Genomic DNA, 23,496 nt, shown 5'->3' with positions numbered 1-23,496 from the left:
AAGCTTTGCATAAATGTGTAGTCATTTATCTTTTAACATATGACGTATATTAAAGAACTATAATAAAGTCTTATTAGGAAAAATAAAGGAAGACACTCATAATTTCAGAGACTAAAAATAGTAAACATGAAAATACCATTTAAGGTAAACATAGACTAAATGTAAATATTTATTAAGAGCCTGTTTGGAATATTTTATACAACTTGACAAGTTAGTAGTGAAAATCTTTCAGAAAAATCGTCAAGCAAGTGCATAAAATCATTTTTTAAAGATCATAATAATAAGACTTCATAAAATAGATGGGGAAACAATGTTTTCTTGGGCTCCAAAATCACTGTAAATGGTGACTGCAGCCATGAAATTAAAAGACGCTTACTCCTTGGAAGAAAAGCTATGACCAACCTGGTGGTGGTGGTTTAGTTGCTAAGTTGTGTCTGACTCTTGTGATCCCATGGACTATAGCCTGCCAGGCTCCTCTGTTCATGGGATTCTCCAAGCAAGAATACTGGAGTGGGTTGCCATTTCCTTCTCCAATGACCAACCTAGACAGCAAATTAAAAAGCAGAGACATTACTTTGTCGACAAAGGTCCATCTAGTCAAAGCTATAGTTTTTCTGGTAGAGTTGGACCATAAAGAAAGCTAAGTACCAAAGAATGGATGCTTTTGAATTGTGGTGTTGGAGAAGACTCTTGAGAGTCCGTTGGACTGCAAGCGGATCAAACCAGTAAATCCTAAAGGAAGTCAGTCCTGAATATTCACTGGAAGGACCGATGCTGAGGCTGAAACGTCAATACTTTGGCCACCTGATGCGAAGAGTTGACTCATTGGGAAAGACCCTGATGCTGGGAAAGATTGAAGGCAGGAGGAGAAGGGGATGACAGAGGACAAGATGGATGAGATGGTCGATGGACATGAGTTTGAACAAACTTCGGGAGTTGGTAATGGACAGGGAAGCCTGGCGTGCTGAAATCCATAGTGTTGCAGAGTTGGACATGACTAAAGTGACTTAGTAGGCATGCACGCACAGCTCCTTATATCATATAAAAATATCTATCTTAATACAAGACACTTCTACAAAAATTGACCCTGATGAATGCCACTGATGAATGCTGCTGCTACTGCTGCTGCTAAGTCGCTTCAGTCATGTCCAACTCTGTGTGACCCCATAGACGGCAGCCTACCAGACTCCTCCATCCCTGGGATTCTCCAGGCAAGAACACTGGAGTGGGTTGCCATTTCCTTCTCCAGTGCATGAAAATGAAAAGTGAAAGTGAAGTTGCTCAGTCATGTCCGACTCCTAGCGACCCCATGGACTGCAGCCCGCCAGGCTCCTCCGTCCATGGGATTTTCCAGGCAAGAGTACCGATGGATAACCAACACTAATTCTTAATATGTAGGTTAGAAGACTTAGAGTCATTTTGTGCTACTTGGGAAAGCAACCTTTGAAACTTTGCTTTGTCTTAAAAAAAAAAGAGAGAGAGAGAGACTTGGGTTAAGAATAAGGAATCAGAGAATAAATTGTTGCATGATGTTTCTTTAGCAAGACATAATCTTACTGTAAAATTTTTAAGTAGGTGAGACAATGCTCTTAGTTGATTTAGGTGATTATTATCTGAAATAAAGGTTAGAAAGGCTGTAAATTTAGATTTTCTTTTTTTAAAGAATTAATAAATCCTAGCTATCAAAACCCTTCTTATTTGAACAAGGGAACCTAATAGACTTGGATAAGTGTATTTAAATTCTCATAATCTGGAACTAAATAGATAAAGATAATAAGGGATACTTACATACTATTACAGATTTGGGAAAAATTGAAAGGAGAAAGGAGTCTAAGAAAACCAAAGTCTAATTTTGTTAAGTGCAGAGAGGTGCGTGCAGGCACGAAAGTGATCCTCTGTCCTGAACACAAAGTTGGGCCACTTCTCCTAACCTGCTTTGAGGGTCATGTGGGTGCGAGTGAGTTCAGCCTTTCAAGTCAGCCTGAGAAAACCTCCTGTGTGATCCTCACCTGCTTTCTCCACCCACTGGCCAAGTGCAGAGGAAGTAACTGGCCAAGGGCGCTATGACCTAGGGGATGCTGGAGCCATAGTTGGAAGGAGGCTGGTCGTTTAGCTGATGCTTACCTGGAAAATTTGTGTTCAACTTTGCACAAATGAAATATGAACTTTTTTTGTGAAGTTTTGGATTCGTTTTACAACAATGAGTGCTCCTTATTCTAATACATGTTACTGAATTTTTATTTCTGTCAGATAACAGTTTTTAGTTGAAATTAATGTATGATTGATATTTTACATGTTACTTTCTTCACTTAAGAAATTTCCATGAACTTGCCTTCATATGTGAAGAATGTTGACATACTAGTGGATGTGACAGAATTCCAGCTGAACTATTTAAAATCCTAAAAGATGATGCTGTTAAGGTGCTGCACTCAATATGCCAGCAAACTTGGAAAACTCAACAGTGGCCACAGGACTAGTAAAAAGTCAGTTTTCATGCCAATCCCAAAGAAGGGCAATGCCAAAGAATGTTCAAACTACCATACAGTTGCACTCATTTCACATGCAGGCAAGGTTATGCTCAAAATCCTTCAAGCCAGGCTTCAGCAGTATGTGAAATGAGAACTTGCATATGTACAAGCTGGGTTTTGAAGAGGCTGTGCAACCACAGGTCTAATTGCCAACATTTGTTGGATCATGGAGAAAGCAAGGGAGTTCCAGAAAACATCTACTTCTGCTTCTTTGACTATGCTAAAGCCTTTGACTATGTGGATCATAACAAACTGGAAAATTCTTAAAAGAGTTAGGAGTACCAGACCACCTGAATGTGAGTCAACAAGCAGTAGAACCCGGGTGTGGAACAACGGACTGGTTCACAATTGGGAGAGGAGTACAACAAAGCTGTATATTGTCACCCTGCTTATTTAACTTCTGTGCAGAGTACATCATGTGAAATGCCAGGCTGGATGAATTACAAGCTGAAATCAAGATTGCCTGGAGAAGTACCAATAATCTCACATACGAAGATGATACCACTCTAATGGCAGAAAGTAAAGAGGAACTAAAGAGCCTTTTGATGAAGGTGAAAGAGGAGAGTGAAAAAGCTGGCTTGAAACTCAACATTAAAAAAATCTAAAATCGTGGCATCTGGTCTCATCACTATAGAAGGGGAAGAAGTGAAGCAGTAACCGATTATATTTTCTTGAGCTCCAAAATCACTGTGGATGGTGAATGTGGCCATGAAATTATAAGATGCTTGGTCCTTGGTAAAAGGCTATGACAAACCTAGACAGTGTATTAAAAGGCAGAGACATCATTTTGCCAACAAAGATCTGTGTAGTCAAAGCTATGGTTTTTCCAGTAGTCATGTACAGATGTGAGAGTTGGACCATAAAAAGGGTTGAGTGCTAAAGAATTGTTACTTTCGAGTTCTGGTGCCAGAGAAGACTCTTGAGAGTCCCTTGGATGGCAAGGAGGTCAAACCAGTCAATAAATCCCAAAGGAAATCAACCCTGAATATATATTGGAAGGTCTATTGCTGAATCTGGAGCTCCAATACTTTGGCCACCTGATGTGAAGAGCTGACTCATTGGAAAAGACCCTGAGGCTGGGAAAGATTGAAGACAAAAGGAGAAGGTGGTGGCAGAGGATGAGATGGTTAGATCGCATCACCAACTCAGTGGACATGAATTTGAATGAACTCTGGGAGATAGTGGAGGACAGATGAGCCTAGCATGCTGCAATCTATGGGGTTGCAAAGAGTTGGATACGACTTTGTGACTGAACAACAGCAGTAACAACACTTTTGTATGTAAAGAACATTGACATGCTAACCATCTTTAACACCATATTCCTATTTCATATTGGTAATATTTTCTTGTATTACTTTTCAAACTCAACTGTTTGTCATTAAGTTTCCAATTTTTTACCATAAGTTATGCTTCTCAGTACTTCTATACCAATTATTTTGGGGCTTTACTCAAAATGAGTAATGTGGTCAAATAAATGAATGGTTGATAAGGATAAATGTGGTCAGTGGCTATCACACACTCTGTGAATTCCTAAAAATTACTGCGTTGTGCAAAACTGTGTGATAAAAAATACGACCCACTAAAGAAAAAAAAAGTTGACCTTGACTAAAATGAAAACTTCTACTCTGTGAAAAATCCTGTTTAAAGAACAAAAAGATAAGTCAGATTTTGCAAAAATATATAAAGAGTTCTTAAAGCTCAACAATAAGAAGCAACCCAGTTTAAAAAATGGGCAAAAGGTGTGAACAGACACCTCGTCAAAGAAAATACACAGATGGCAAATGAGTGTATGAGAAGATGCTCACCATCATATATTATTAGAGGATTGGAATTAAAACAAGCTACAGCTACGTATCAATTAGATGCCTAAAATCAAAAACACTGATTGCACCCAATGTGGGCAAGGGTGTGGAGCAACACGAACTCTCCTTTACTTCTTATGGGGAAGCAAAGTGTTATAGCCACTTTGGAAGACAGTCTGGCCATTTCTTACAAAACTAAACGTGCTCTTATCATGTGATCCAGCAGTCGTGTGCCTTGGGTTGAAAACTTAATTGCACTCAAATGAATTGAAAACTTATGTCCATGCACAAGAAAACCTGCACACACTCAACAGGGAGGGGATTTATATACACATATAGGTGATGCAGGCTTCCCTGGTAGCTCAGCTGGTACAGAATGCGCCTGCAATGCAGACGACCCTGGTTCAATTCCTGGGTCAGGAAGATCCCTTGGAGGAAGGCATGGCAACCCACTCCAGTATTCCTGCCTAGAGAATCCTCATGGACAGAGGAGCCTGAAGGGCTACAGTCCATGGAGTAGTAAAGAATCAGACACAACTGAGCAACGAAGCACAGAACAGCACAGCATAGGTGATTCCTGCTGATGTACAGCAGAAACTAATACGACATTGTAAAGTAATTATACTCCAACTAAAAAAATTTAAATTAAAAATTTAAAAACCTGCACGCAAATGTTTATAGCAGGTTTTCGAATAACTACCCTAACTTGAAAGCTGTCAAGATGTCCTTCAGTAAGTGATTGGAGTCAAACTGTGGTACATTCATGCCATGGAATATCATTCAGCAATAAAATGAAATGAGCTCTCAAGCCACAGAAATACATGGCAGAATCCTATATGCTAAGCGAAAGTATACAGTCTGAAAAAGCCACACACTGTGTGAATCCAACTGTGTAGCTTTCTGTAAATGGCAAAGCTCTGGAGACAGTAAAGGGATTAGTGGTTGCTAAGGGCTCAAGGGGAGGCCAGGATGAATCAGCGGAGAACAGGGGATTTTTGGAGCAATGAAACTATTCTGAATGACACTGTGATGGTGAATACATGTCATTATACATTTGTCAGAACCCAGAGAATGTACAACACACAGAGTGAACTGTAGACCTCTGTTAATAGTAACAATAATGTACCAGTGCTAGCTCATCAGATGTAATGAGGTACCACGCTTAATGCAAGGTGCTAGTAATAGGGCTGCTGTGTGTTTGGGAACTCCATGCTTTTTGCTCAGTTTTTCTGTAAATGTAAAATTGCTCTAAAAAATAAAGTCAATTCAATTAAAAAAAATGAGCAAACAAAACAGCAAATAAATACAACAGGGCAAAAATGGGATTAGGGGCACGATACTCAAATATTTTATGAATGACATACATGGATTTAATAGCTAATAATTTTGAAATAATATTAAAAGCAAATTCCAGGCATTGTTTTACCTCTCCTGTGTGTCTGACCCCATGGACAATAGCCTGCCAGGCTTCTCTGTCCATGGAATTTCCTAGGCAACAATACTGCAGTGAGTTGCCATTTCCTTCTCTAGGGGATCTTCCCTACACAGGGATCGAACCCATGTCTCTTGCATCTCCTGCATTGGCAGGCAGATTCTTTACCACTGAGCCACCTGGGAATCCCCATATGAGTACTCTATTAATATTTATTGTATTTTAATATTTTGCATTTATTATATTTTAAAAATCTGGGTAATAGTGTTATAGATCATGGAAATACTGTTTTTATAGCTTCAGATCAGATCAGTCACTCAGTCGTGTCCTACTCTTTGCGACCCCATGAATCGCAGCACGCCAGGCCTCCCTGTCCATCACCAACTCCCGGAGTTCACTCAGACTCATGTCCATCGAGTCAGTGATAGCTTACTGTAGGAAAAAATAATGCTGTTATTTATAAAAGAATAAAACACAAACTACTAGTGATTAACCAGAGAAAAAGAAATAATATTTTAAAAATCTTTTTGTTAAGAGCAAAATATTCAAAATACTAAAATTGTCAATGTTGGTGTTACAAACAGCTGGACTTATTTATTGCTGCTCATCTCCATGACTAATGTATATTCATAATTAGAGATGTGGATGGGTGTGGCTTGTACACCTGCTGCATAGAGGTAGTTGGTAGATAACTGATGAGAGTGTGTGTTTTGTGTTTTCCTACCAAATTTAGCGGCCTTCCCTGGTGGCTCTGTGGTAAAGAATCTGCCTGCCAAGGCAGGAGATGCAGGTTCAATCCCTGGGTCGGGAAGATACCCTGGAGAAAGAAATATCAACCCACTTCAGTATTCTTGCCTGGGAAATCCTGTGGAGAGAGGAGCCTGATGGGTTACAGTTTGTGGGGTTGCAAAGAGTCAAACCTGACTCCCTGACTAAAGAAAAATTACCACTCAGTTTATCTGATGCAGTATTTCTGGTGTTTCCTGCAGACATAAGGAAATCTCGATTATGCTCAGATTGTTCACAAGTTAAATAACTAATTGTGCTAGAAAAAATGTGATTTTCAAAGCCAGCGTTCAACCAAAGGAGCTGTAGTATTAGAAGGCTTATAGAAAACAGCATTCTTCTGTTCTACCCTGTCCATTCTCTTAACTCTGGCCTCCAGATCCGTGACTTTACACACTTGTTGTCTCTTTCTTTAGGTAATTAGGTCCATTTAATTTATTTTTTAAAGTGCTTAAATTGCTATTTCTTCAGTAGTAAATTTTAAGATTTTTTGATGTAGGTTTCTCTGGTGGCTCAGCGGTTAAGAATCCGCCTGCAATGCAGGAGATGTGGGTTTGATCCTTGGATCAGGAAGATCCCCTGGAGGAGGAAATGGCAACCCACTCCAGTATTCTTGCCTGGGAAATCCCATGGACAGAGGGGCCTGGCGGGCTTCAGTCCATGGGGTCGCAAAGGGGTGGACGTGATTTAGCGACTAAACAACAACAACAACAACAATTTTTAAAGTTTTAAGGAATTTGTTACAATATTGCTTCTGTTTTATGTTCTGATTTTTTTGGCTGTGATGTGTGTGGGATCTTAGCTCTGTGAGGAAGGATCACACCCAAACCCCCTGCATTGGAAGGTGAAGTCTTAGCCACCGAGCATCCAGGGAAGTCCCTCGTAGCAAATGTTACTACTGCACACACACAGCCTTTTCCCACCTCTCACAACCGCCTCCACATTCACCAGTGGTCGTGTGGTAGACACTCCATGTTATTGTGACTTGGTAAATATTGTCTGACATTAAGTCAAGTGGTTTACTGTGAATATCTTTCTTTTCCCATAAAATTTTTGTCTTTTAACTTTGACTCTTGTTATTTGTATTTATTGTGCTTGGTTTTACAGCTGTGTCCGTGGTAACTGAAATTTATTTGATTTGTGTTTCTTTCCTGCCTCCAAGAAAATGACATTATTTGTATGAGTTCTCTCTATATATTCAGAATGTTAAAGTTTTATTAGTTATGTTGTCAGTTTGGGAATTTCATTGCTTTCTTTTTAAAACATTTATTTGTGTCATTTTACACGTGTATCTTTCTACTTTTTCTGACACAGTTTTAATGTTTGTTTTACACTTTAACTCATTTAGAATTTATTATGGTATATGATGTGACATTTGGATCTAATTTATTCTTTCTTTGTACCGACATCCGGTACTCCAGACATTTCATTGCCAGTAATTTTCCCCTCATTGGCCTTGCTTTATTTGTTCATTTTTAGAATTATGTCCAGTTAATTGGTCATGTCATTTGTCCTCTCAAAGCCTGTACGATTGTCGTAGAATTGGTGGTTTGTCAATAATATCTATCCTGGGATTCTCTTTCTACTCAGTTGAACTTTATTTCCTGGAGTACTGTTTTCGTGCTGGTGACTCTATTTCCCCAGTATCCCCATTATTTAGCAGTTGGATCTCCCCCGTTTTCCTCGCTCTGCCACCATCTGCCGAGTCATCAGCTGGCAGTCGAGTTGGTTGTGCTTACAGTTCTCCCCCCTCATCTGGAGTTTGACTTTCTATAGTTTCAGTTGCACATGGCCAACCACAATCCAGAAATATTAAATGGAAAATTCCAGATATAAACAATTCATAAGCTTGAAATTGCATTCCGTCCTGAGTAGCATGATGAAATTTCGTGCCACCATGGTCCTGCGTCATCCCTTTGTTGGGTGTCTCCTGCCCGCTGTCGGGGTTATCAGATCGATGGTCGAAGTACCTCAGGGCTTGTGTTCTAGTGACCCTGATTTTACTTAATAATGGCCACACAGTGCAAGAGCAGTGAGGCTGGAGGTTCAAATATGACAAAGAGATGCTGTGAAGTACTTCCTTTGAGTGAAAAGGTGAAAGTTCTCAACTTATAAGGAAAGTAAAAGATCGTACACTGAGATGGCTAAGATCTACGATAAGAATAGATCTTCTATCCGTGAAATCGTGAAGAAGGAGAACGGAATTTGTGCTGGTTTTGCTGTTGTGCCTCCTGCTGCAGAAGTTACGGCCACAGTGTGGAGGAACGCTTGGTTAAGATGGAAGAAGCATTCAATTAGTATGATGAGATTATTTTTCTGTTTTACTATGAGGTAACTTTAATGGCAGTAAACATTTAAGAAGCAAATAATATGCATACAAGATATAAAATAAATGTAAAAAAAATAGAAGTAGTGAATTGTAGGGTTAAATTTTTTCATATATGTATGTGTGAGTGTGTGTATGTGTGTGTGTGTGTATGTATGTGTGTGTGTGTTAAATTGCTTCAGTTGTGGCTGACTCTTTGTGACCCTATGGACTGTTGCCTTGCAGACTCCTCTGCTCATGGGATTCTTCAGGCAAGAATATTGGAGTGGGTTGCCATGCCCTTCTCCAGGCGATCTTCCCGACCCAGGGATCGAACCCACATCTCTTATGTCTCCTGCATCGGCAGGCAGGTTCTTTACCACTAGCGTCACCTGGGAAGCCCATTAGAAAGCTGTAGTTTCTTTCATTATGTTCACATACACACAACTTTTTTGTTTTCTCATCAGGGATCTTTGCCGACACATCAGATTTTGTGACTCCCAGCTTGCCAGATCAGGTGTGACACAGTATTGCTCACTTCTACCTAGAAGACGGTCTCAGAGGGTCTTGCACAGCACGTGTCAGCTTTACAGCTCTCTTATCTTTCTCTGTCTTGCAGAATTGTACTTTTAGGGATGTTTTTCTTCTCATAGCGAGACACACAGGAAGTTCAAAAATACATCTATAAATGTACTTCTCAGAAAGTGTTTTGGCATGCAGGATCACTGATTGGAAGCAAGCTCTCTCCTGACTGCAAGAATATCCTGATTAGATGGCGTTATTTCCTTTGTGGCTTAAATAACCATATATTAATCTGAATTTGAAATCCTGGGTTTCAAGCTCTTTTTAAGTTGTTAGAAATTGCCAACCACTAGCTCAGTAACAGGGGTAAAGTGAAATTCATTGTTTGGTTTTTGAGGTTGCAGCATAAATGAAACTTGAGGAACAAAAGATAAATTTGGCTTTTGTTGCACCGACTGACGGAAACTGCTCAGTCCAGTGATAGCAGCAAAAATACACAGTTAAGATGATAAACCAAGGTTATGATTGAACAAGTAACTTCACAACAGAGGAAAACTTTACAGGGTCACTGCACAGCCCCATAAGCATTCAGGGTAGGGTTTTATTTCTAGGGAGTTTCTAGTCACTGTTATTTAAAGATGAAGATCTGTTTGCTTTAAAAAAAATCTATTTAATTATTCAGCAAGGTTTTTGACATTCTGAAAGAACTTACCACAATGTCACAAAGAAATAGATTCTTCCAAGACCATATTTGGAGGGTGACTTTACAAAATGATCCCACTTTCTTAAAATGCCCCTTCCTCTCCATCCTCCAACAATGGACCAATCCCTTCATGCTTTCTCTTGCTAAGCTCTCATTGGCACCAGTGGAAAGCTTGCACGAAAGAAGCAAAAGGTCTGGACTTTGTTGAAATGGAGTCACTTTGTACATATGTAAAAACTACATCAATTTATTTTGTGAAGCCGAAATGACTGTTTAGGAGCCAGAAGAGGTAGGAGTAGTGGAAAGCAGCATTTTGGTGCTCACACGTGAATCAGCATATGTTTGCATGATGTTGTTGTTCAGTCATGTCCGACTCTTTGTGACCCGATGGATGGCAGCACTCCAGGCTTCCCTGTCCTTTATCTCCTGGAGCTTGCTCAAACTCATGTCTGTTGTGTCAATGATGCCATCTATCACCTCATCCTCTGCTGCTTCCTTCTCCTGCTCTCGGTCTTTCCCAGCATCAGGGTCTTTCCCCACCATCAGCTCTTTGCATCAGATGGCCAAAATATTGGAGCTTCAGCTTCAGCATCAGTCCTTCCAATGAATATTCAGGACTGATTTCCTTTAGGATTGACTGGTTTGATCTCCTTGCTGTCAAGGGACCCTCAAGAGTCTTCTCCAACACCACAGTTCAAAAGCATCAATTCTTTGGCGCTCAGCCTTCTTTATGGTCCAACTCTCACATCTGTACATGACTACTGAAAAAACCATAGCTTTGACTAGACGGACCTTTGTTGGCAAGTTGATGTCTCTGCTTTCTAATGCACTGTCTAGGTTAGTCACAGCTTTTCTTCAGAAACATTAAAATGTTTATTCAGATGCATTCAGAATGAAGGAATATGATAATTCAGCTGACTGGGATGGTTTAGCAGCAGCCAGGCATACAATTTCATTATTTTTTGATAATAGATATCTGGTTTATAAAATAGTATAGTAGTTTTTAATGTATCTGGAGGTATAGTAACCACCATTTGAAATAAATATCTGTGATTGTTAAATGTATTGTATGTACACAGGATTTGTGAATGACATGAAGGTATTTAACAGAGCCCTAAGAACCTGACTGGAGAAGGCAATGGCACCCCACTCCAGTACTCTTGCCTGGAAAATCCCATGGGCGGAGGAGCCTGGTGGGCTGCAATCCGTGGGGTTGCAGAGTCGGACACGACTGAGTGACTTCACTTTCACTTTTCACTTTCATGCATTGGAGAAGGAAATGGCAACCCACTCCAGCGTTCTTGCCTGGAGAATCCCAGGGACAGGGGAGCCTGGTGGGCTGCTGTCTATGGGGTCGCAAAGAGTCGGACACGACTGAAGTGACTTAGCAGCAAGAACCTGACATTCTTAACAATTTGGAACATAGGCTGCAATGCAAAAGTAAGGAAACATGCCTCTGACTGGCAAAATCCCTGGTGCTTTGTCATAAGATACGTGCCTTTTGCAGTAAAATTGCATGTAAAGTACGGGAGAAGGTGTGGAACATCAGGGTCCAAAGTCTTGATAATAAATGACGGCGGCCCAGCAGCTGGGGCCACTTAAGACAAGGCAAACCATCCTCTGTGTTGCAATGGCCCTAGGAGCTCTCAAAAGCATAAACATGTTTAGTGAAGTGCATTTGTTTCCTGTTTGCTAGTTTGGTGAAACAGAGTACAATAACCAGTATTTTTAACGTTGGAATCATCAAGAAAGTGCACGAACTTTTTTTTTTTCTCAATATGCTCAGACATGAAAGAGTCAGACATATTTTTTTTTTTTTTCAGACATATTCTTTAAAGTCTTGGCTTCATGTGGAACACTCTCTGAAAATGCCAGGGAAATGAAACATTGATTTATTTAAAAGAGAATTTATACATTTTCTATGCTGTCCTAAGTCCTTCTGAGAAGTAGATGTTTTCTAAACAAGCGATGCTACATTTTTTGAAGCTTCTGTTCTTTTTCCAAATAATTTTCATCTTGTGTGCATGAGTGCACAGCCACTCAGTTATGTTTGGACTCTTTGTGACCCCATTGACTATAGCCCACCAGTCACCTCTGTCCATGGGATTTCCCAGGCAAAAATCCTGGAGTGGGCTGCATTTCCTTTTCCAGGGGATCTTCCCATTAATTCTAGGTCTCTGACCCCCATTACATGTGACCTAGGGCAGTGTAATTAACTTTTTTTGATAATTTCCTGATTATGCACACACACACATGCCTACACATGCACACACACAAACACACCCACCCATTTCATAGAACTGTGAAAATTAGATACTGTATCTGAACATTTTGTGTATATTGGTTTTGAATGTTTGCTTATCTGATTTATGTATGATATAGCCAAGAAAGGAGGGTTTCTGTGGCTGGTTCCACATTACATGTCTGGTGGGTGCCGAGTCCAGGTTGGATGCTGGGTGACCTAAATCTGTTCCACAGGTTTCTGCTGCCCTGGGACTTCTAACTTTTTCAGTTTCATGATTTTCAAGCTTTCTGAAGTCATTAAATCTGTTTTATGGATGTTGTTGCTGTTTAGTCACTAAGATGTGTTCGGCTCTTTGTGACCCCACAGACTGTAGCCTGCCAGGCTCCTTTGTCCATGGGATTTCCCAGGCAAGAATACTGTAATGGGTTGCTGTTTCCTTCTCTAAGGGATCTTCCTGACTCAGGGATCATACCCATGTCTCCAGCATTGACAGGTGGATTCTCTACCACTGAGCCACCAGGGAAGCCTGTTTTATAGATGACCAATGTGTAAAACAGGTAAAACCAGGCTTGCTATGCTGAAAGTTTTGAGGAGCTGAAACCCTTAACCCCCCCTTTCTTGTCCTAATAACACCAGGCCTCTGCAGAAGGGCTAAAAGGTCTGGTTTGGTGTGTGCTTTCTCTTAGTTATAGTAGATATCAATACATATTCTTTTTTTTAATAGTTTTTTCCTAGTTTTCTTCTAGTTTTATTGAGAAGTAATTGACATACATTACTGTATATGTTTCAGGTATACAGCATAATGGCTTAATTGACATATATTGTGAAATGATTACAATAGGTTTAGTTAACATTCATCATTTTTGTATAGATACAATAAAAAGAAAAGAAAAAAAATTTTTCCTGTGATGAGAACTCTTAGGCTCTCCTCTTTTAACAGCTTTATATATACCATACAACAGTGTTAATGCTGTATATTACATCCTTAGAACTTAGTTGTGTTATATCTGGAAGTTTGTCCCTTTTGAACACTTTATCCAATTCCTTTTCTCCCCACTGATCTCTTTTTCTATGCATTTGGCATGGTTTCTCATTTGTTTTTTTGTTTTGTATTTGTTTTAGATTTCATGATGAGATTTTTAGGTGAGAGTATACAGTATTTGTCTTTTTCTGTCTGAATTTACTTCACTAACACCTTCAAGGTCCATACATGTTGTTGCAAATGCATATTCTTAAGAACTCATGTGCAGGTTAGGGTTGATGGATAAAGATAAGTTTTTTCAAAATTGAAGTAAGTTTGATCAGTTAGAAAACTGAAACTAGAAAACTAGACACAGAGAATCTCATTATATGTGTTTTCTCTGTACATTTATATCAGCACATCTTATTTGTCATTTAAACACTTCTTTTCTAATGCTAGGTTCCTGCTAGTTATGACAAATTGTGTCCACTTTAGTAATATTTTAATTTTTAAAATTTTTTAAACACATTTATTTTGCTCTCCTAGGTCTTCGTTGCAGCATGTGGGATCTTTAGTTGTGCATATAAACTCTTAGTTGCAGCATGTGGAATCTAGTTCCCACACCAGGGATCAAACCTGGGCTCTCTGCATTATGGAGAGTCTTAACCACTGACCACCAGGAAAGTCCCCAAGTTAGAAATGTTTTAGATAGCATTTGAAACTCCAGAGGTTGCCAACATCCATTGGATCATTGAAAAAGCAAGAGAGTTCCAGAAAAACATCTATTTCTGCTTTATTGACTACACCAAAGCCTTTGACTGTGTGGATCACAACAAAATTTGGAAAATTCTTCAAGAGATGGGAATACCAAACCACCTTACCTGCCTTCTGAGAAATCTGTATGCAGGTCAAGAAGCAACAGTTAGATCTGGACATGGATCAATGGACTGTTTCCAAATTGAGAAAGGAGGTACGTCAAGGCTGTATATTGACATCTTGCTTATTTAACCTGTATGCGGTGTACATCATGCGAAATGCTAGGCTGGATGAAGCACAAGCTGGAATCAAGATTGCCAGGAGAAATATCAATAATCTCAGATATGCAGATGATACCACCCTTATGCAGAAAGCAAAGAGAAACTAAAGAGCCTCTTGATGAAAGTGAGAGAGGAAAGTGAAAAAGTAAGCTGGCTTAAAACTCAGTATTCAAAAAACTAAGATCATGGCATGCAGTCCCATCACTTCATGGCAAATAGATCGGGAAACAATGGAAACAGTGACAGACAATTTTCTTGGGCTCCAAAATCACTGCAGATGGTGACCACAGATATGAAATTAAAGGACACTTGCTTCTTGGAAGAAAAGCTATGACCAAGCTAGACAGCATATTAAAAAGCAGAGGCATTACTTTGCTGACAACGTTCTGTGTAGTCAAAGCTGTTTTTCCAGTAGTCATGTATGAATGTGAGAGTTGGACCATAAAGAATACTGAGCAGTGAAGAACTGATGCTTTTGAACTGTGGTGTTGGAGAAGACTCTTGAGAGTCCCTTGGACTGCAAGGAGATCAAACCTGTCAGTCCTAAAGGAAATCAGTCCTGAATACTCATTGGAAGGACTGATGCTGAAGCTGAAACTCCAATATTTTGACTGCTTGATGTGAAGAACTGACTCATTGGGAAAGATCCTGATGCTGGGAAAGATTGAAGGTGGGAGGAGCAGGGGATGACAGACAGTGAGATGAATGGTATCACCGACTCGATGGACGAGTTTGAGCGAATTCCGAGAGTTGGTGATGGACAGGGAAGTCTGGCGTGCTGCAGTCCACGGGGTCGCAAAGAGTCGGACATGATTGAGTGACTGAATTGACCGAACTGACTGACTAAAACTCCAAAGGAGTATCTATAGTTGCTGACAGGATGGAAGATTTATTTAATCTCCATTATATGTCACTGCCATGTCTTCTCTACAAAATTGTAGCATTTTTATGCGGTTGAAAGTGCACTTGCTGCTGCACAGAAGCCATTCCTTGATACACTGTTACCATGTGTTATCACATACACTCCATCCTTTCAGAGAGATGCTGTTTGTGTTTGAAGCCACTGGGAACTGGAAGTCTTCAAAGAAAGTTACACACATTCAGGGTGGACCAGCTGTGCATAAAGATCTAATCATGACGTTCTCTGAGTTGAAGCCTTGTGCCCAAATGACAGGAGAAAGCAGACAGCATTATGAGAATACAGTATTGCCATCCCAGTCTGCCACTGCTCTTTATTCTTTTACATCTTATCTTTCAAGTCTTTCTTTTGTTAAATAATCTTAAACCTTACTGGGGATTAGTATATTATGTTAACTGACGGCTGTATATTCTAATACAGGAAAAAACAAACAACTCTCCTCCCACCCTCCTAGCCAATACTAGGTCATTTTAGAAGACACAAGATGGAAATTACTCACACAATACCCTATTTTCAATTTACTTTTGCACTTTTGGAAAGCCCTGAGAATTCATGTTTTATGCATTTGTTCATAAAACATTCACTGAGTGCCAAGTATCTACAGAACTAAGCTGAGAGGTTTAGAGACATACTTAGTTTGAGTCTTTAATAAGTAGGAGGGAATACACACAATTAAAATACTTGCAATTGATGGCAGCTGTGGCTGGTGCGGTGACAGAGGACTTTGCAACCTCAGCAGAGCCTTGGGAGGGAGAGTTTCAGGGAGCCTTGAGAGTTTTGGGGAGAAGCTGATAGGTGAATAGTGTTGTTAAATGTGAGAAGCACTTTGTCACAACCAAGGCCATGGTCAAGAATTCAAGGCTGGGAAGGCAGGTAGATGTATTGAGGCCTTTGTAGTTCTCTGGGAACAGCAGAGACTTGAAGGGTTGAGGACATATGTTTGGTGAATAGAAGATAGTGAGCACCATGGGGTTATGCAGTCAGGATCTTGATGTACTTCTGACCATTAAAAAAAATTAGCTATTTTCACCTTCACGGAAGTGAAAACACTGCCAAAACAGTGGTCATGGCAGATAATGCTAAGTGTCAGCACAAGTGAGATTTACTCTGGGAGGGGTTTGTTGTCATTCAGTTGCTAAAGTTGTGTCTGACTCTTTGCGACCCCATGGACTCCAGCCTACCAGGCTTCCCTGTCCCTCACTGTCCCCCGGAGTTTGCCCAAGTTGCTGTCCACTGAACTGGTGATGCCATGCAACCATCTCATCCTCTGTCCCTGCTTCTCCTCCTGCCCTCCATCTTTCCCAGCATCAGGGTTTTTTCCAGTGAGTCAGCTGTTTGCATCAACTGGCCAAAGTGTTGGAGCTTCAGCTTCAGCATCCGTCCTTCCAATAAATATTCAGGGCTGATTTCCTCTAGGATTGATTGGTTTCATCTCCTTTCTGTCCAAGGGACTCTCAAGAGTCTTCTTCAGCACCACAGTTCTGGTTACCACTCTGGGGGTTTAGATAACTGCAGATTCAGTGTGATGATGATTAGTTAGTCAAAAATAAGAGGTAATTTTACCCAAAGTTTCCTGTGTGAGATGATTCTAGACAGCAATAGAGGGACTATTTCTGCTGTGGTCTGCCCTGTAAGATCACATCTTTTTTTAATTTTTTTTTTATTTTTTACTATTTTAGATTTATTATAGATTAATTTAGGAAAATTATTTCATACTTCCAGGCTGGTCAGAATTTGATTAATTGCCCAATACAATTTCACTTCTTTTGGGAAAATAAAGTGATGCTGCTCTTTACTTAGGATGAAGAAAAACATACTGGTAACTTGATCCTAATGTGGGACCATTCTTAAAGTCTTTATTGAATTTGTTACAGTGTTGTTTCTCTTTTATGTTTTTTTTTTGGTTTTTGGCCATGAGGCATGTGGAATCTTAGCTCCCTAAGTAGGGATCAAACCTGTACCCCCTGCCTTGGAAGGCAAAGCCTTAACCGCTGGACCCCCAGGAGGGTTCCGTAAGATCACCCCTTGTGTGTTACATTGCATCCAGTTCTGATCATTACACTTTAAGGATTTCAGCAATGGGATCATGTTTTTCTTTTTTTAATTTTATTTTTTGAAAAATACCAACTAAATGGGTTATTAAAAGTCTGAAAACCATGAAACTTTGGAAAGCCCTGAATAGTTAACCAGAATCTCTGGAACGGAGCCCCGGCATGTGTAATTTTTAAGAAGACTCTGTTGATTTTAATTTGGAGGCAGGGTTGGAAAAACTAGAAGAGATAAACTGTGTTTCATTTCTCAATTTCAGTTATTTGTTTTTGTTCAGTTGCTCAGTTGTGTCCAACTCTTTGCAACCCCATGGACTGCAGCATGCCAGGCTTCCCTGTCCTTCACCATCTCCCGGGGTTTTCTCAGATTCATGTCCATTGAGTCGGTGATGCCATCCAACCAGCTGGTAGCCATAATAAAATAACCAAATTAGTGTATTTTGTAAGAAAAGCATCACACTAGCTTATAAATAATATACATTTAGTAGCTTCTCATCCTCACATGATGGGGGAAAGGACATGTGTTGATGTAGACATTTGTTCCCAGATGTCAAGATCCCCAGAAGTTGAGCCTCACTGGCAGTGAGCTCTGTACAGAGATTGTATTGTGTTTCTACCGCCAGGCTCCTCTTTCTGCTTTGGAAAGCGTGGAATAGTTTAAGGAGTTTGGCTATTTTATTTGTGAAATTACACTTGGAAAATTTTGCCTATTTTCTATCAGGAAGCAAGAAAACTTCAAACCTTTTCCTCCATCATGTCTCTTCAAGTGCCCCCCACCCCCACCCCGAGCTTGTCTGTCCACTGTCGGATCTTTGGTTCCAATGTAAAGTCAACAGTGTAATAAGTCCCATTAAAATAAATGACTATTGATCGCTTCCCATGATGTCATCTTCTAACTCTGCTAGAATAAAGTGCTTTTATTCTTGTTCTGTTTGATCTTTTCCTTATATTTGAAAAAAAAATTGACAAAACAAACAGAAAGTCTTTTGAAGTTTTGAAAGAAGGCTTGGAGAAAAGAATCCTACTAGGAGAAACCCACCCAGACATTGATAGAACTCATTCATTTCTCAGAAGTTTGTTGAGCAACAAGTACATGCCAAGCTGAGTCGCTGTCCCAGTGGTAACCGGGCCATAAGCCCCTACCTGTCCAGAGGGTAATGCACTAGAAGTTAGCCTGTATAGCCATATTTTACCATCAAGTCCCTTTGTCTGCCTATGAGTGCACCAGAGTCCCAGTCCTGAGAGGAGAAGTGAGTCACTATTGACTCCTCTTTCAAGGAAGCTGGAACACCAGGGATTCCAGAAAACTGAAAAGGCTCAAGAGAAAAATAGTAATGTATATTCTAAATATGTCACTCACAAGCACTTTCAAGATAGTGTCAGGAAATATTACATATTAGTAATGTAACCACAGGAAACGGGTCTAAGTGAGGGGTGAGCTGTGGGACCAGGCACTAAGGTGTGGCCTTAAGGTGTAGGAACAGGGTGGGAGCAAGGCCCCCAGTGGCTGAGTCCTCCGGAGACGAGAAGAACCCTGGGGCAGCCTCCGCTCCTCTCAAGAAGGCTGGGGCTGGGCACTGACTTGTTTCAGGACCTGCCTAGGACTGACTCGCCCTCTAGAGCAGGAAGGAAGACCTTCTTCCTGTTCGGGGAAAATCCATGACAAGCATATTTGGATTTTGAAATCCGCCAGTCCTCTCCAAGTTGTCCCTACTCCAGTCACGATCTTATTTCTCTTTTTAATTGTTTTTAGTACCTGTATGATTTTCACGATCTTGTGTTGTGAGCTTCTCACATCCCTGTAGTTGATAATTATTTGCTCTGAAGTATCTTAACTATATATTCACCACTTTCCCATACCCCTCACTTCAAGTTCTGTTTCTAGGGATCACCCTCCATAAATGAAACAGAACATTTCTATTATAGCATTCTTCAAAAATTATTATTGTTATTATTTAGGTTCAGTGGTAAATGATGTCTGCTTTGCCATATAGTGTATGGTTAAATCTATATTACACCAAATAGGATGTTTGGCTATTTTTTATTATAGAATAAATGAGTTTTCTTCTCTCTGATCTCAAATGGAAACTTCTGGGATGAAGTGGAAAATTATATCCAGTAGTTTAAGAGTTTGGGGATAAATAGAATAAACTGTCTTTTCATATAAAAAGATGATCCACAATCAAAATAGCATATTCTTTGCTATTTACAGAGCAGCAGGGGAAGGTCTATACTGGTCAGTCCACTGTTTTTGCCAAACTTGTCTTCTTTTATTATATTCTGGCAAAATGGTTGACTATCCTTTGGTGATGCCATGGGTGTACACTCTCCCAGAAGATTCTTAATCACCACACAACTAAAATGTAGTATTTTCTGACACTATCTAGGAGTGCTTATGAGTGACGTATTTAGAATGCACATTACTGTTTTTCTCTTGAACCTTTTCAGTTTTCTGGAATCCCTGGTGTTCTTTCTCGGAAGGTGAGTCAATAGTGACTCGCTTCTCCTCTCAGGAAAGGAACTCTGATGTATTCATAAGTAAATAAAAGGATTTGATGGTAGAATATAGCTATATAAGCTAACATCAAGTGCATTACCTATTAATGTTTGACCTGGTAATAAATATGTAATCTAGGTACAGAAAGCACCTGTCTCACATTGCAGCCCATCTACCCGTGAGGCTGAATTTCTAATCTATCAGTGTGCTCTGATCTTTCCTGTCTCTCTTCTTCCAGATTGGACCAGCCCTGTGAGGTAGTCAAGCTGGGGCAAGGACCTGGAGTCTGATCACTGACCACTTCCGAGTGTACACTTTGCTCTCGTGGCAGCCACAGGTATATTCACAGCTGAGACAGTGGGTGTCCTCCAGCTGTGTAACTTCTAGAAGCCCGAGTTGTTAGCACTACTCTCCTTCTAGGTTTGCTCAACCTCTCATGAAACCCTGCGGTTGTTCCTGTTCCCAGTGGGCATCGTGTCTTGAGTCAAGTGCCACCTCCAGCTTGTCATTAGATAGCTGCCTTATCAGTATCACCTTCTGTTTGTCCTACAGCTGGTGAAGACCAGGGAATTTCCTTTAGATTTTCTTTTTTTAATCAGCAAAGGGAATGTGGAGAACCTGATCTAACTCCATAATAATTGCCCTTAATCACTGCCAGAATTTACTTCTGTTTCCGCAGGACTCAGCTGATGCTATTGCTTTCACTCAAATTGCTGTTAACTTCTTCCCTCTTTCAAGGGAAACCATCGGTTAGAATGTCTTGATCTTTGACTTGTAACTTTTAAATCCTTTACTGATTGGACAAGGCTTTTGTTTGTAAAAGAGTCACCACTTAAAATATAGAGTTACCATTTATAAATATAACCTAGACAGCGTATTAAAAAGCAGACACGTCACTTTGCCGACAAAGGTCTGTATAGTCAAAGCTGTGATTTTTCCAGTAGTCGTTTATGGATGTGAGAGTTGGACCATAAAGAAGGCTGAGCATGGAAGAATTGATGCTTTTGAACTGTGGTGTTGGAAAAGACTCTTGAGAATCCCTTGGACTGCAAGGAGATCAAACCAGTCAATCCTAAAGGAAATCAGTCCTGAATATTCGCTGGAAGGCCTGATGCTGAAGCTGAAGCTCCAATACTTTGTCTACCTGATTGTGAAGAGACGACTCATTGGAAAAGACCCTGATGCTCGGAAGGATTGAGGGCAAGAGGAGAAGCAGGCAGCAGAAGATGAGATGATTGGATGGCAGCATGGACACAGTGGACATGAGTTTGAGCAAACTCTGGGAGATAAAGGACAGGGAAGCCTGGAGTGCTGCAGTCCATGGGGTCGCAAAGAGTCGGACATGACTTAACAACTAATCAACAACAACAAGAGGGCGCAGCTACATTTAAAAGAGTCTAAGTGTACACATTTCTCTACAGTTGTATCATCACAAGTTCTCTACAAGTCTCTCTCAATGCCTGAACCTCCTTTTTAGCTCACTGTAAAGTCTTTTCTGTTAAATATCATCTTCTCTTTGTTCTGGGCCCTTAAACTATATATACATCCTTCATCCTGCCCTGTAGCTCCAGAGTAAGATACCGTCATCTTCCTTTTTAAGGCTAGTCTATCTCACTGTCAACTGGATCCCACACCTAAATTATTTATGCATCAATTATTTACCAAGAGCCTACGATGGGCGAGGCATCTGTTAGAGAGCTGAGGACTGACATGCACAGGCAGGTGGGTTCCTGTCCTCATGGAGCGCCTGGCCTTGCTTATCTCCCCATGATAACAGTTCCATCTCCAGCATTTCCATTTCTACCTTTTTAGCTCCTTCTCCTCTCCTTTAAATCTTTCCCTGATGCCCCATTAGCTAATCCCCAGTTCCCTCTTCTTTTTCTTCCTATCTGCTCACTCATTTCCCCTTCTGTGATTTTCAGAAACTTACTGGATTCAGCGTTAGATATTTTTTGATGAAGCTCACCTGATCATGAGAATCAAGAGAGGAACTTGTTACAGTGTTTGTTTCTGAGTCCGTCTTTGGAAGTTTTTGGTAGAAGATGGCTGAGGTCAGGGAATCTGTAATTTCACGTAGTTATGTAATGACTCCTAACATCAGGCCAGTTGGGTAGCGCTGGGCTACATGACTTGCAACTCTGATATTTCCCCATCCAGCCCCTTTACCTTCTGTGGGCACACCTTACATCACACTGCCCCAAACCTTGCTGTCCTCTCCTTTCCTTTCTCTTCCAGAGAGACCACTTAAGAGACCACCCACTTATTAAGGCCCCTGCTTCGTGATCCAATCTCTGGTCTGTATCTAGAGTCTGAATCTTTTTCATCTTATTCCTTAGACTTCTGCTTTTTCATCTGCCTGGGGGAGAGAGATACGGCAAATTTAGTACAGAAAAAACTGCTAAAACCAAACCAACAAAAAAATCCAGCAACAACAGTTCCCTTTCACACACACAAATCAGAACCCAGACCTAATACAATATACTGCCAAAATGCTCATATTCAACAAAATATTATGCCGAGTCATGCAGAGAAGCAGGAAAATATAACCCACACTCAGGGAAGAAAGCCAACATTATAAATTATCTCTGAGTAACCCCAGATGTTGTATTTAGCAGACCAAGATGTCAAAGCAGCTATTATAAATAAGTTCAAAGAACTAAAGGAAACCATATTTAAAGAATTAAAGGAAAATATGACATTGACTCAACAAATAGAAAATAGCAATAAAAATAGAAACTTTAGAAAAGAAACACATGGAAATTCTAGAATTAAAAGATATCAATTGAAGCGAAAAATGCACTAAATATATTCAACAACAAAATTAAAATGGCAGGAGAAAGGATCATCAGTCTTCTGATACGCTAATCAAATTTATCCAATTTAAATAACACAGAGAGAAAAAGGCCTAAGAGAAATGAACAAATTTTCAGTGATATGCAGGACAACATCCAGTTTACTAAAATATGTGTAATGGGAGTCTCAGAGGGAGGGGAGAAAGAGACAGAGAAAATACTTGAAGAAATAATGGCCAAAACATCCCAAATTTGGTGACAAATAGCCAAGGGGTCAACAAATAGTAGGAACAGAAGTGAACTTCCTTAACTTGATAGATGGCATCTATAAAAACTCTGTAACTAACATTACATTTCATCATGAAATTACTGTTTTTCTCTGAGGATCAAGACCCAAGACATTGATATCAACTATTGGCATTGTTATTCAATAGTTTTGGAGGCTTTAGGACATGTAGTAATGAAAAAGAAAGGAAGAACAGCAGGAGAAAAGAAGAGAGAAGAGAAAGAAAAGAGGGAGGGGGAAAGATGGAAGGAAAGAGGAAAGAAAGGGACGAGAAGGAGGGGAGGAGAGGTTGGAAAGAAGGGCACCTAGATTTGAAAGGACTCTTTTCATTTTTAAATTTCAGATGAAACTATCTTGTATGTAGAGAATCCTAAGGAGCAACAAAGACAGGAAAAACTAATAAATGAGTATAGCAAGTTTGTAAGATGCAAGATTAATATTCCAAAATCAGATTATGAAATACTAGCAGAGAACATGGCAAACATGAAATAAACCAATTTCATTCAGAAAAGCATCAAAAGGAATAAGTATTTAAGGATTAAACAATAAAAAGAATATGACCTTCAGAGTGGAAGCTAAAAAATATTACTGAGAGAAATTTTAAAAGAGGTAAATAAATAAAACAATATCCCA

At 40.0% G+C, this 23,496-nt stretch overlaps 1 long non-coding RNA gene across 2 annotated transcripts in view; it reads left to right on the top strand.

Annotated features, from left to right (window-relative positions):
• The window catches only part of LOC113904192, a 35,010-nt gene extending 14,293 nt beyond the window's left edge, over nucleotides 1-20,717 (top strand). Inside the window, exon 3 of one of the 2 annotated variants that reach the window (XR_003514438.1) lies at nucleotides 20,024-20,717. This is a non-coding gene — a long non-coding RNA (uncharacterized LOC113904192). Of the gene's footprint in view, nucleotides 1-18,266 lie in introns of both variants that reach the window. The other variant, XR_003514437.1, reaches the window with a different exon arrangement.
• The last annotated feature ends 2,779 nt before the right edge of the window (nucleotides 20,718-23,496 follow it).

The sequence above is a fragment of the Bos indicus x Bos taurus genome, chromosome 14 (assembly GCF_003369695.1).
Source record: "Bos indicus x Bos taurus breed Angus x Brahman F1 hybrid chromosome 14, Bos_hybrid_MaternalHap_v2.0, whole genome shotgun sequence".
Classification (NCBI taxonomy): domain Eukaryota; kingdom Metazoa; phylum Chordata; class Mammalia; order Artiodactyla; family Bovidae; genus Bos; species Bos indicus x Bos taurus.
Note: the sequence above shows the minus strand (reverse complement) of the source record. Positions and strands in the feature narration are given on the sequence as shown.